Raw genomic sequence first — 15,519 nt, 5'->3', positions numbered from 1 at the left:
ATATTCACTACAGCCATCTCTATCCTTTTGGCAAAATCCACTGTCATCTGACCTTCTTCATTCCTCTTCTTGACACCATACCTACCCATCACCTCCTCATCTCCTCTGTTCCCTTCACCAACATGTCCATTGAAATCTGCTCCAATCACCACTAACCCTAACCCTTGGGTTCACTGTTCATCACTTCATCCAACTCACTCCAAATATCTTCTTTCTCATCCACTTGTGGGGCATATGCACTAACAACATTCATCATCACACCTCCAATTTCCAGTTTCATGATCATTATTCTGTCTGACACTCTTTTCACCTCCAAAACACTCTTGACATACTGTTCCTTCAGAAAAACCCTACCCCATTTCTCCTCCCATCCATACCATGATAGAACAATTTGAATCCACCTCCGATCCACCTGGCCTTACTCCCCTTCCATTTAGTCTCTTGCACTCACAACATATCATCCTTCCTTCTCTCCATCATATGTGCTAACTCTCTCCCCTTACCAGTCAAACTGCCAACATTCAAAGTTCCTACCCTCATTTCCACTCTCTTTACTTTCCTCCTTGCCTCTTTCCTCCGGAGAGGAATGCAGGCAGGCTGAACGGAGGTGGAAAAAGGACAAACTGCAGGTCTCTTATGAAATTCTTAGGTCTCGCTGGAAGTCATGTTTAATTGCAAATGCTGCCTCTAGGCCTAGGGTGCTGTTTAGCACCATAAACACTCTCTTAAACCCACCTGTCAGCGGCTTCCCTGAGAGTATGCCTAATATCTGTGAGCTTTTTCTTAATTATTTTATAAATAAAATTCAAGCCATTCATTCCAGTATTACTCTACCAGTTGTTGATCACTGTGGGACGACACCAGCCCCTCTAAGGCCAGTGCAGAGCCAGTTTACTTCCTTTCAACCTATTTCTTCTTCTCAGCTAGCTGATATAATCCTGCATATGAAACCTTCCAATTATCCACTAGATATCTTACCTGCACGCCTATTTAAAGATACTTTTAGAGCGTTTAGTCCAATAGTGTTGGCTATTATTAACAACTGTCTAAAATCCAGTATAATGCCAGACAACTTTAAACATGCAATTGTTCAGCCTTTGCTGAAGAAGCCCACACTTGATCCTACAGCTCTTTCAAACTATAGGCCTATTTCTGTCCAAAATTATGGAGAAAGAGGTTTCTTTGCAGTTAATTTCATATCTGGAGTATAACAATGTATGTGATGTGTTTCAGTCAGGTTTTAAAAAACTTCATAGTACTGAATCGGCTCTGCTGAAGGTAACAAATTATATTCTATATAACTTTGGACTCTGCTTCTTCTGCAATCTTGGTCTTGCTGGATCTCAGTGCGGCATTGGACACATTAGTTATGGAGTCCTATTAAAACGGCTTGAGGATGAAGTAAGCATTTAAGACTGTGCACTGAACTGGATTGTGTCCTACCTGAAAGGCAGATCTATGTCTGTTAACATCGATGGGAATTTCTCTCAGCCAGCTCCTCTCACACAAGGTGTCCCTCAAGGTTCTATCCTGGCTCCCCTTCTATTTTCCCTTTATCTGCTCTCCTTGAGGGCCATCTTTTACAATCATGATGTCACGTATCATTGTTATGTTGATGATACGCAGCTATACCTCAAAGTTAGTTCTGACATCACTTCAACTGTAAAAAAAGCTGTTGAAATGCTTTAAGGATATTAAATATTGGATGGCACAAAATTTCCTGCAATTAAACGAAAATAAAAAAAAAAAAAAGTTATTTTTGGTCCTACCACATCTGCAGTTGAAATCGGCATGCAGTTTGGACCTTTGGCAGCAATTAAATCATATTGATATCAGAAACCTAGGTATCATCTTTGAGTCATCACTAAGTTTTGAAAAACAAATCTCCATGGTAGTAAAGTCCAGTTTTTACCAACTGAAGCAAATTTCTAAACTAAAACCCTTTCTATCACAGAAGGACTTGGAAACAGTCATGCATGCCTTTATTATATCTCGCCTAGATTACTGTAATTCCTTATATGTGGGTCTGCCAAAATCTGCTCTGTCACACCTTCAGCTGGTTCAGAATGCGGCAGCTAGATTTTTGATTGGGTCGAGAAAAAGGGATTACATCTCCCCCATTCTAGTCTCTCTCCACTGGCTACTGGTGAGGTGTCGCATTACATTTAAAATCTTGTTGTTTGTTTTTAAAGCCTTGCATGGTCTCACTCCAAAATAGATCTGTGACCTCCTTCACCCCTATGTGCCACCAAGAGCACTGAGGTCATCTGGACGACTGCTCCTTGTAGTGCCAAGATCTCGGCTGAAGTCTAGGGGAGACAGAGCTTTTTCAGTTGTTGCTCCTAGGCTTTGGAATGACTTACCTCTGCACATCAGGTCTTCATCCTCGATCAAGGTTTTTAAAAGTCATCTTAAGACCTAATCGTTTTCTTCTGCCTTTCACTGTGTATGATGGGATTGTGGTGGATGTTACTATTGGTTGTTTTATTAATCAGCTTTTGCATGATTGTTTGTATTGTGTTTATTTTAATGCTTTTTTGTACAGCACTTTGGCACAACCTCTGTTGTTTTAAATATGCTTTTATAAATAATTAATCTAATCTAATCCTTCTTTGGCCAACAGTAACCCAATTTCTGCCAGCACCCTGTTAGTGGTCGTTGTTAACCCGGGGCTCGACCGATCCAGTATGGAAATTTGTATTGTTGTTAGCATATTAATTTGCCAAAATTTTACATCGGACGCCCTTCCTGACGTAACCATCCCCATTTATCTGGGCTTGGGACCGGCACGAAGAAACATACTGGTTTGTATAACCCTTGTGGGTGGGTTACAAAAGCCTGGTCCACAAAAGAATTAAATTTTTTTAGTACTTCTTTATATTCCCTGCTCTATGCTCCTGTAAATGCAAACTATCATCAATACACTAATAATCTAATCGCCCTTCATTCATTCAGAATATGGAAGCACTTTAAGTCAGAGAAGCTCTTATCTGTTGTACCACTACATAATGACAACCATTTTTTTCCACCCTCTCAAACATACACAGTATTTAATAATTTGAAAATGTTTGAGATTAAAACATTTAGAGACATATACATAGATGATGTTTTTGCATCCTACAAGTAATTTAGCTTCAAGTTTAACTACTCATTAACACAATTTTTCCACTACTTTCAAGCTTGAAACTTTCATAATGGAACCTGCCCAATTTTCTTCACCTACCATCTATTTCTATTCCAGAAAAAATGTTGATCAGTCTTGAAAACTCAAGTAAGCATCTGTATAATTTATAAAACCTTTAAAGGCCTTTCCTTTCAAAGATCCCACAGTATAATGGGAAAGGATCTTCCACTTAATATTTTAGAAAAAGTGTGGAAGGCAGCCATGCACGGAATACACTCTGGCACAATATGTGCAAAACACTCAATCATTCAACTTAAACTCTTTTACAGAGCGCATTTATCTCATTTAAAACTATCCACAATGTATCCAGGGCAAGATTCAACCTGTGAATGTTGCAATCTAGCTCCAGCCTCACTGTGGCACATGTTTTGGGTGTGTTTCAAATTAAGTTTATTTTGGACAAAAATCTTTGAATGCTTGTCAGACAGCCTGGGTGTTTGGTGTTCTCCCAGATGGGCTTAATGTGAAGAAGGACGAACAAACTGTAATTGCCTTTACCTCACTATTAGCACATAGACTTATCTTGCTCAACTGGAAGAATCTCACCCCACCACTTTTAAGTCAGAAGGTAACTGATGTTCTATACTATTTGAAATTGGAAAAAATCAAGTTCTCACTCAGAGGATCTGTTCAAAACTTTTTAAAAATATGGCAGCATCTAATCAATAACATTTTAGAATAAGCTTCTATATCGGGGAAAAGGATACTCTTTCTTCCTTGCTGCTTTTAAAGATTTGCTTTGTTGGTTGTCTTTCTCTTGGGTGGGGGTTGAACTTTGTTTTGATAAGTTTGATTTCATTGTATGGATTGTTATTTGCTTTTAATTAAAATAAATAAAAAATATATAAAAAAAGTAAAAAATTGGCATATAGCACATTGACTTTGTCGCTATTGGTCCCCTTTAAACCTTTACTGTACCTGTTAAATATTGTAGACCCGTGCTGCCCATATGGGAGTGTGCCAGGTTAGGTAGTATTCGGTTGTGTTGGGTATATTAATGCAATTTAACACAGGAGTATCTTTTACAGTGACCCAACATGATTCAATCATTGGGTGCGATGCCCAGTAAACATCAGAATCCGACTTGTCCTCTAGATATGACAGTGTATAAAACTTTGTTAGGGAAAAAGGGCTATTGTACCCACAACTGGCAGGCAAAGCCTAACTGCAGTTTAAAATAGTAATCTCTCTTGTCAGAAAACTGCAAAATGAAAGTCAGCCAAAGTGATATGAAAATTTAGAGTGTCACGTCAACATTACAATCAGTCTATTTAAATGAAGAGAGAGATGTGCCAAATTCAGCATCATTTAACAAGGAATACCTCTTATCACAGAACTTTGAAAATCGTTGTGGGGGAATGGAGAGGTGGCAGTAGCACTGCAGGAAGGAGACAGCTTTCAGAAAAACCCTGTATGAGGGAGTTAGGGAGAGACAGTGCATTTCACAATGTATTTATTAGGCTACCACCATCAGTAATGATTACATTTCAGTCAAATAATCCCATTAAAAAGTCACACAAAATGAGTATCTATCAACATATCATTTTTTCATACAACACAACCACCAAAAAGCAATATTACAATATATTTTAAAATCAACATTTAACACTTAAAGTTGAGACACAAATATTCATAAATTTCCTATGTTCCTATCTTTACGCTAATAAGACATTAATGTAACAAATATAAAAACAAACATTTTGACATGCAATTACTGAAATTAAAAATGCAGCTGAAAATAAAATTATGGAGCAAAATGATCATTATAAATTCTTAAATTTCTTGCAGTGTGAAAAAGATGAGGTTCAAGAAATGGGTCTCTCTGATAAAATACAAATACAGTACCACAGCTTAAAATTCGTTATAAAGAAGAGCTTGACAGGATACTGTGGCTCATTGCAAAGTGAAAAAACAACAGAATGTCCTGTTGAATTTTATAAAAACATTTTCAGCTCAGTTAGTTCCATTATCATTAGAATTTTTTGTAAACTAATGAAAATAAAATTCTACCAAAACTATTGCAAAGAATGCCAATTACTGCCTGTCCAAAGAAAAATAGTTTATATAATTTCAGCTACATTTACAGTACCTAGTTCACTTTTGAATAACAATGTTAAAATGTTGTTGTATAATTTAGAATTGAAAAAGTGCTTACATATGTAAAATCACAAGATTAAACTGGATGTATTAAAGACAGAAAGACACTTGTGTAATGTAATATAATCTCTGATGGAATCTGAATTTTCAGCAGTCTTAGTATCTCTAGATGCAGAAAATGCCCTCGACAGTGTTGAATGGGATTATCCGTCTATTCTATTGCACAAATGTAAGTTTGACTCCAGTATATACAGTGGTGTGAAAAACTATTTGCCCCCTTCCTGATTTCTTATTCTTTTGCATGTTTGTCACACAAAATGTTTCTGATCATCAAACACATTTAACCATTAGTCAAATATAACACAAGTAAACACAAAATGCAGTTTTTAAATGATGGTTTTTATTATTTAGGGAAAAAAAAATCCAAACCTACATGGCCCTGTGTGAAAAAGTAATTGCCCCTTGTTAAAAATAACCTAACTGTGGTGTATCACACCTGAGTTCAATTTCCGTAGCCACCCCCAGGCCTGATTACTGCCACACCTGTTTCAATCAAGAAATCACTTAAATAGGAGCTGCCTGACACAGAGAAGTAGACCAAAAGCACCTCAAAAGCTAGACATCATGCCAAGATCCAAAGAAATTCAGGAACAAATGAGAACAGAAGTAATTGAGATCTATCAGTCTGGTAAAGGTTATAAAGCCATTTCTAAAGCCTTGGGACTCCAGCGAACCACAGTGAGAGCCATTATCCACAAATGGCAAAAACATGGAACAGTGGTGAACCTTCCCAGGAGTGGCCGGCCGACCAAAATTACCCCAAGAGCGCAGAGACGACTCATCCGAGAGGTCACAAAAGACCCCAGGACAATGTCTAAAGAACTGCAGGCCTCACTTGCCTCAATTAAGGTCAGTGTTCATGACTCCACCATAAGAAAGAGATTGGGCAAAAACGGCCTACATGGCAGATTTCCAAGACGCAAACCACTGTTAAGCATAAAGAACATTAGGGCTCGTCTCAATTTTGCTAAGAAACATCTCAATGATTGCCAAGACTTTTGGGAAAATACCTTGTGGACTGATGAGAAAAAGTTGAACTTTTGGAAGGCAAATGTCCCGTTACATCTGGCGTAAAAGGAACACAGCATTTCAGAAAAGAACATCATACCAACAGTAAAATATGGTGGTGGTAGTGTGATGGTCTGGGTTTGTTTTGCTGCTTCAGGACCTGGAAGGCTTGCTGTGATAGATGGAACCATGAATTCTACCGTCTACCAAAAAATCCTGAAGGAGAATGTCCGGCCATCTGTTCGTCAACTCAAGCTGAAGCGATCTTGGGTGCTGCAACAGGACAATGACCCAAAACACACCAGCAAATCCACCTCTGAATGGCTGAAGAAAAACAAAATGAAGACTTTGGAGTGGCCTAGTCAAAGTCCTGACCTGAATCCAATTGAGATGCTATGGCATGACCTTAAAAAGACGGTTCATGCTAGAAAACCCTCAAATAAAGCTGAATTACAACAATTCTGCAAAGATTGAGTGGGCCAAAATTCCTCCAGAGCGCTGTAAAAGACTCACTGCAAGTTATCGCAAACGCTTGATTGCAGTTATTGCTGCTAAGGGTGGCCCAACCAGTTATTAGGTTCAGGGGGCAATTACTTTTTCACACAGGGCCATGTAGGTTTGGATTTTTTCTCCCTAAATAATAAAAACCATCATTTAAAAACTGCATTTTGTGTTTACTTGTGTTATATTTGACTAATGGTTAAATGTGTTTGATGATCAGAAACATTTTGTGTGACAAACATGCAAAAGAATAAGAAATCAGGAAGGGGGCAAATAGTTTTTCACACCACTGTATGCATATTAAATTACTAATACGTTATACTGGTCCAGGAGCTTCAGTACATATTAATAATATACACTCCAATTATTTCAATTGAAACTGTGTAACCAGAGAAGAGTGTCCATTATCACCTCTGCTTTTAGCAATTGCTATTGGGCCACAAGCTATTGTAATTGACCTAATGGATAGACCTATGTCCTGATTGGGATGGAGGATGTCCCCTTATCCAGGAATGATTCTACTCCCTTTCCCAGTCAGTAAGAGGAAATAGTGAATGGATGTGGGAGTTGCCTGCCATGAAGAGTCGTTCCCCTAGTATAATAGGTGGCAGTGTTCCTCTGGTCTGGTTCCAGTCTGGACACCTTCAGGGCTGCCAGACATTTGTAGTTCAGGTAGGCAGCCCTATTGAGTTTCTCAGGGAGCATCAGGGAACACTATAGGGAGAAGAATCCTATGATGTATGGTGGTTGCCTAACCTAGTTCTACCATTGGAAGTACTTTCGGGTCTGATGTAAAGGGAGCCATCTTGCCTGTTCTGGTACAGAGGAAGGATAAAGCTTGCATGGCAGGTGTGGAGGAGAAAAACAATGTGTTGCTGAGAACTGTGGAAAATGGCATGTTGGGAGGTTTTTCCTTAAATGAAAAACAAAAATGAATTTGAACCAGGTATTTATGTGGTTTAATTGAGTCTATGGTGTTTAGGGCTCTGCTATGTCCCCTACAGGTAACACTATCCACCTTCAGAAGCAGTCAGAGATAAAGGAAAACAGAAGAGAAGGGCTTGAACAGAAAACATCTCTTTATGCAGATAACATGGTATTTCATATCTCGCTGCCTTATTCATCTATGCTATTAGTATTACATTACTATGAGCATTTTATAAGATATCTGGGTACAAAATTGCTTTTTCTGGTTAAGTCTCTAGCACATAAGACTAAGCTTGATCACTTTTTGTACTGGAACAGTTTAAACACCTGGGAGTTAATATTATATGGAAAAATAAATATATTTTTAAAAACAACTTTGGTAATATGATGGAAAATGTTGAAAAAGACGTTAATAAAAGTGTTCGCTCCATCTTATTTTAGCCATGTGAATCAATACTGTCAAAATGTGAATTCAATTTGTGAATTTCCCCTTGGGATTAATAAAGTATCTATCTATCTATCTATCTATCTATCTATCTATCTATCTATCTATCTATCTATCTATCTATCTATCTATCTAAAACTAATATCTTCCCAAAGCTTTTCCTATACTGTATATAAACAAGTTCTGTTTTAAGTTAGACTCAAGTGTAATATTATTTATATAGGATTCAAAATGGTCACACATTAAAAGGGTGAATTTATAGAGTTCTAAAGCACTGCTTATAGCACTACTGGTAGTATTTCATTACTAAACTTTCATTTCTGTTACTAAGCTGTAAATATTCTCATAATAAAGAATTGCAAATTGAAGTCTATGAAACTACACCTGCTCAGTTAGCAATGGATTATAAATCGTGTTTAAAGTCTATTTGCTTTGATCTGTGCTCCAGCCAACAGCAATTGTCTTCAATTTACCATCCACCAGGTGGTTCAACATTTACTAAAGATATGATCTAATGTAGATATTCTGCCAAATGATGAACTGGCAGGGAACATGAACCAAAAAGAGGGACCAGGAAATGAAAGCATTCACCAGGAAACAGGAAGGGTCAGAACTGGGAGGATGACAAAAAGGCCAGTCAATTAAAATTATATAGAACGAAAGGAATTTAGCGATTCATAAAATATATTTTAGTTCAATATTTGCCAAGCATGCCACAATTCAGTTTTGCATTGTTTGTAATTCACATATATCTTATCTAAAACTGTCATCAACCATATGCATCATTATTTGTATACTAATAATGTTACCTATCGAAGACAGGAAATAGAAATTAATTTAAAAATACTTGATGTCTCATGCCCTACATGTTCTTTCAGTGCCATTCCTTGGTATCCTCATGTGTCTGAACCTTTCTTCCTGTGTTGAGCAAGTCCCCATAAAGAGTGCTTCTCTGGCTCTTTCATGATTTTCGAGTTGCCTTAACTCCTATCCACTTTAATGCTCCCAGCATGCCTCCTACATCTTTACTCTATGGAAGAATAATTTTAGGGTAACACAGCATTAATCTTAAAGAAATAGCATAAAGGGTTAATAAATGTGGCAAATGAGATAAAGGTCAAGTGAACAAGAAAATGTACACTGAAATATAAGATTTGGTTTAGGAAAAATACTTAAATGGTCAAGTAAATAAAGAATGTACCAGAAGAAAGGTTGATGTAATATACAAAATGTACTGAAAGATGACGAAGAAATCAGCAGATGTCTTATAAACTAGAATGGACAGTTGTTATATGCACAGAAATTTCAAGAGTGGTGTCTCATCTCAAAAGGTAAAAGAAGAACCAGAATATAATACACTTTTATTTTATATAAATCATTTGGGTGTAAAGCAATGAACCAACCAGAGTACAACGTATGCATTGATTGACACAGCATGTAAATTCAACAGTTTATAAAATGAACCTCTATACTTTGTTTCTCTGACCATTCTGATCATGCTTAAATGGACTGCTTTTGAAGAATGCTCCCTCCAAGGCATTTTGCCGAGGAGAAATTAAAAGATACAATGAAAAGCTTTTCTCCTGCCTGGTTACTGAATTGTCCTGTTAGAGGATGTTTCTTTCTTAAATAAGATGTTAAATTACGACCACAACTCCTTGTCATGTGTCTAACACTTGTACTTCTTCCTGTGATCGTGTTACCAAAGCCAAACTGACCAATCAGAAAGCTTTTAAGGACCGGACACACACAAAACGTACCGTTTAATTTATACAGTAGATTTTTCAAATGGCTAGATTAAAAATCACTCCTATTACATTACCAGCAATATTTGGAGTTACCAGAAATGATAAAAGTCTGCTTTGAAAAATTAGTTGTAATGTCCTATACCCCAGTAGCACACCAAGGACTTATTCTGGTTAACTAGGAGAATTCCAATCCACCATCTATAATTCAGTGAGAAATGTTCTATATTATCTCAGACTGGAAAAATCTGATTCCTTCTACAAGAATCTGTTTAGATTTTTTTCAGAATTTGGCAAGAACTCATGAATGTAGTTCTAAAGTAAAATGCTGGGATTGTGCTCAACCTTTTTTGCTGTTTTATTTTATGCAAACAATTATTTTAGATAGTGCGCTGTAACCATATGGATAACCTTCTTGGGTTAAAGAGAAAAATACAAAACACCAGCATCTGCAGTCAAACTTAATAAACAAAATGCTGGTGCAATAACTTTACAAAAATGACAATAAAAAAACAAAAACTGAGGGCAGAAATAAATTCAGCACCATCCAAAGCCCCTACATCATGATACCTAGGCTGTGAAGGATTGGGGCTCTTTTACATGATTTCTTCCTGCCTTATTTTCCAGTGCCACTAAAATAAAAACCTTCTCGCCTCTACTCTGAACTGGAATAAAGAGGATTTAGGAAATGGCTGCATGGATCAAGGGTTAATTGGTTACTCAAAGTACTCTGACGTGACAGTGTATCAGTTGTGGAAGTTGACCCGGACACAGACAGGCGGACATGTTGTTTAAAACACCACACGTTTATTTACAATATATTATTTACAATAATGGTCACTAAGACCCCAGCCAATGGTCACTCAGACCTCAGTCACGTGCACAATTACCCCAAAACACTCAGTCCTGGCCACAAATGCCTTTCTTCGGGCCGCCTCCACTCTCTTCTGCCTCGTCCTTCTTCCACCCGACTCTAGCTCTAGACTGAAGGGAGGCGGCCCGTTATATAATGCTCCCGGATGAGCACCAGGTGTTCCCGGCATTCCCTCCTTGGCCACGCCCCAGCGTGGCGGAAGTGCCGGCTGTCATCCCGGCAGCTCTCCGGGCGCCACATTAAGTCTTCCCCCCAGCACTTCCTGGTGTGGCGGAAGTGCTGGGCTCCAGGGTTCCTCAGGCACCAGGGCGCCGCCTGGCGGTGGCCACAGGCCCCTAATACAACCAGGGCGATCGCTCCCTTGCAGTCTGGAGGAGGCACAAGCCCTACTCTGGTCCTCCAAGGCGTCCTGGCCGGGCTCCCGCCCCGGCCGAGGACCACACGGGATAAACCGGCATCGGGGCGCCGCCTGGCGGTGGCCACGGGACCCTACAGGGCTGGGCTTCCAATCCCTCTACCCGCGGCCCCCAACATAACCAGGACGGACGCCCCCTCGCGGTCTGGAAGAGTCACAAGCCCTCCTCTCGTCCTCCTGGGTGTCCCGGCCGGGGACCACACAGTGTATAAGTATATATATGACTGTACCCTGCAATTGACTGGCAAGCCATAAGATTTGCTGCATTTATGAGAGTGTGGTTTCTTTGTTGGACTGGCACCCTGGTCAGGGTTGGTTTCTACTTTGCACTTGATGTTGCAGGTGCTTGACGCTGATGCTGCTTGATGGTCATTTACTGCAACTAGCTCTTGTTACCATGTTAGTAGGGCAGCACGGTGGTGCAGTGGTAGCGCTGGTGCCTTGCTGTAAGGAGACCAGGGTGCGCTTCACCGGGTCCTCCCTGCGTGGATTTTGCATGTTCTCCCCGTGGTTAGGTTAGGTGCATTGCCGATCCTAAATTGATCCTAGTGTGTGCTTGGTGTGTGTGTGTCCTGCGGTGGGCTGGTGCCCTGCCTGGGATTTGTCCCTGCCTTGCGCCCTGTGTTGGCTGGGATTGGCTCCAGCAGACCCCTGTGACCCTGTGTTAGGATATAGTGGGTTGGAGAGTGACTGACTGACTGACCATGTTTGTAAAATTAATCAGCTCTTAATATATCAAACGGTTAATTAAAAAATTTGGGAAAGTCAGTGACTATGAATAATTATTACTACCACAAGGCATAATCCTCGTGCTGTAGTAGTAATGTAGTGATGAAGCATGGTATATAGTCATACAGTCACCAGCAGACAATTAGTACAGAATACGGGAGAATGCTTCACGTAGGACAAATTCATCAGAGGAGTCACTCAGGGGTCTGTCCTTTAACAGTTGCTTTGTCTAATAAATATTAATGATATACATAGATTCTGACACAGTACAGTATAACATTCACATATGACAGTAAAATCACACTGATAGCAGATAGTGAAGAGGCAGCAAAAAATACAAAAAGAGACAAACAGTCTTTGGAAGTGGAGGAATACTTGGAAAATTGCATTTAAAGTTCAAGGTACTGCAATTGGACAAAAGGAATATTAATTATAAATACAAGATGAGAAACAATATGTTATTGGAAGCAACCTCTGATAAAGATTTAGGATTTACATTGAAGCAACATTCTCGTCATCCATGCAATGCTCAGATGCAGTTAAAAAGGAAAATAAAATGTTTCTTGCTGTGTTGTTAAAATTGTTGAATGTAAAGCAAGGGATGTTAAAAAATGTATTAGGGAAAGTGTGTATGGAATACTCTGTACAGTTTTTGTAAAGGATTGCTTGCAATGTGACGATATGCACAGTACAAAATTTTCCCCCTAAATTTCATGTTTTCCCGGTTGGCACTCCTTTTGTTTAGGGTGTTTCTATTCATGTTATGTTTTGTTTAACAAGTTTTTGTGGTGCTACTAAATTGCATAGTACAGTGACCCTTTACTACATGTCTGTGTTTGTCAATGCATGCATTTTTTCAGTGTGTATTTGTCATTGCATCCTTTTATTGGCACATATTTGTGAGTGCTCTGTTGTCCTTCACACTGTTGTTGTACAACCGCTTTCAACATTCTCAAGGATTAGTTTCCAGTTCTCTAAAAGTAACAGTGAGGGACTGATGTGGCCTACACTCTGGGGTTTTTACAGCCGAAAGTAAACAAATCACGTGGAGACAGACACTACCTTTAAGGATTACATTTGACTTCATGAACTGTAATGGCGTTTGAGGATGAGATATCACTTGTTGCCACATGTCACTGGGTGAAATAACAGATCATGTGTTGTTTTGTTTTTTGACTCTGGAAATCGCACTGAGTGGATGGTTCTAGGAAAGAGGGACCTGTGTACTTCAGGCTTAAGTTACAGAGAAGAAGTGCTGTGCCCAGTATACAAATACAATTAGAATAGGAAATATAGCTTATTTTATCCTTAAAACACTTGCCTTCAAGTAATCAAGAAAATGTGCTTTCCCAGGGTTCAGCTAAAAATATTCAAAAACTTAAACTGCAGTGTGTCAAAATATATACCCCTTAACGTACATAAACAGATAAAAGCAACGATTATTAATTACACATTACCTGTATAAATGGTGTGTTAATTATTTCTTACAGTTCCTTCAATTAATAGAAAGAATTAAGAGATTTAAAGGGTAAACTAACTACAGAAGAGATAAGCAGCACACTGAGCACTGTGGAGCAAAGTAATCTGGCACATGGTAAATGAAAGCCATTGGTTAACTTGAGATAGAGTTACAAATGCTCTTATTTTCTGTTGGGTTTACTTAATTTGTTGACCAATGCATGGTTTAAGCTATTCCATAGTACTGGGATCTTGTAAACATTTGTGTACTTTACTTACAGCATGCAATTCAAAAACAAGAACAATCCATCAATTTATGGGCATTTTTATGTTTACCTTTGACTCATAATGCTTTGTTCTGAAAGTGATTTGCTAATTTTCCTCAGTCTTTTCAAATTATGGATGGCAAACCTGGATTAGCACAGATCCAGAAAACTGGGTTTGGTTCCAAGGCCTGCTCACTGTGTGGGGTTTGCACAGTCTCCCCATGTCTGTGTGGACTGTCTTCAGGTTTTCTGACTGTGGATGTGTTCCCAAGATCATGAAATTAAAAAGGGTCATACATTTAAAATATGATTACAAATCTTAGAGCATTTGCTTTTTGGGAAAAAAGAGTATTTAACATCTTCCTAGAGATACTGGAAAACATACAAAAGCAGCATTCCTGAGCTATAGAATAATTTATCACTCACTTTCGATTAGGAGACAGTTAATGAGCTTGAAAATAAGTGTTTCTCAGCTGAGCCAAGGGGTGGCGCTGTCCAGTAATACTATCTCGGCCTCCTAAAGATAACACTTCCACCTACCAAGATCCCGCCTCCTGATGACATCATTTCCGATTCTGGTCCAACCAGCTCCCCACCTTTTCCTGTCTCCAACATATATATCCACCATCCTGACTATCTACAGTATGTCAGTTTCGTTTTGAACTAATCTGAAAAGACATCATTCTTTTTTTCTAAGTTTTCAAGTATATGGGGTACAAATGACTCTTATTACATTCTTTTGCTTAGAAAGCAACATTTTTTTATCTCTTCTCTTCACAGAAAACCTACAATAAACAAGGGTATAAATCTGATTCTCAATGGCATCCTCAAGGGAAGAAATGGAACATGAAATGGTTACATTACTGTCCTATAAGGAGGTTGTTACCATCATCCACATTACAAGCAGCCAGGATGGCAGATGTTAAAGATGTGGACTGGATGCATGTACACCAGAAGAGGGCATCAACATTTTTTATCATTATTTACTGCAGCAGGCTTTATTGGTAGGAAAGCCTAAACAAGTGTTGCCAAAGCATTATTGTCAACAAGGGATAAAAGTAGTTGTTTGTAATCTGGCTTTGTGTCCCTGACATTCTGGCAGGCTATGAGGTCCTCGGCTCTCAACACTGCACAGTCTTTGCTCACCTCAGCGCAAAGCTGAGCCAAGAATCTGGTCATAGCTCAAAGAGGTTGAACAGTTTACTGTTGAAACCAAACAAAACATTGTGTCTGATGAGCTGGCCATTCAACTAAAGCAGCTTATTGTGAACATTTTTACAACATGAGTGCTGGAAGATTATGTGGATTGCTGTAGCTCACACAATGATTGTGGGTATGTGGGCTTGAACCTGCGGCCTAATGGGTTACAGTGACCACTGTGAACTAAACTGTGTGCACTAAAATCCTATCACTGGCCTGTTTTCTTAAAATAGTATGGAAAACATGTGCTAGTTTCAGTTCCAGTAAAAAAAACTTTTGAGATTAACCTGTGGTAACATAACTGAATCCCCTTAATCCAGTTTATGGTTGAGGGGAATAGAGTCCATTGTGGTAACATTGGCCACAAAGCCTGGTCAGTCCTGAATGTCTATAATAAACAAATAACAATAGGAAAATACTTTTAAAATATCACAAATGAGGTGTTAATAGATTCTAAAACATCACAAATGAAGTGTTTAGCTCCATAGATTCTTAGTATATAGGACTTACTTAAATGTAAGCATTATTTACAATTTATTTGATAATTACATATATAAGAGAGCACAGTAACGGAGCGAGATGAAGAGGACAGGAAGAGATGGAATCAGAT

Source organism: Polypterus senegalus, chromosome 3 (assembly GCF_016835505.1).
Source record: "Polypterus senegalus isolate Bchr_013 chromosome 3, ASM1683550v1, whole genome shotgun sequence".
Taxonomy (NCBI): domain Eukaryota; kingdom Metazoa; phylum Chordata; class Cladistia; order Polypteriformes; family Polypteridae; genus Polypterus; species Polypterus senegalus.
This window is presented reverse-complemented; position numbering follows the sequence as displayed.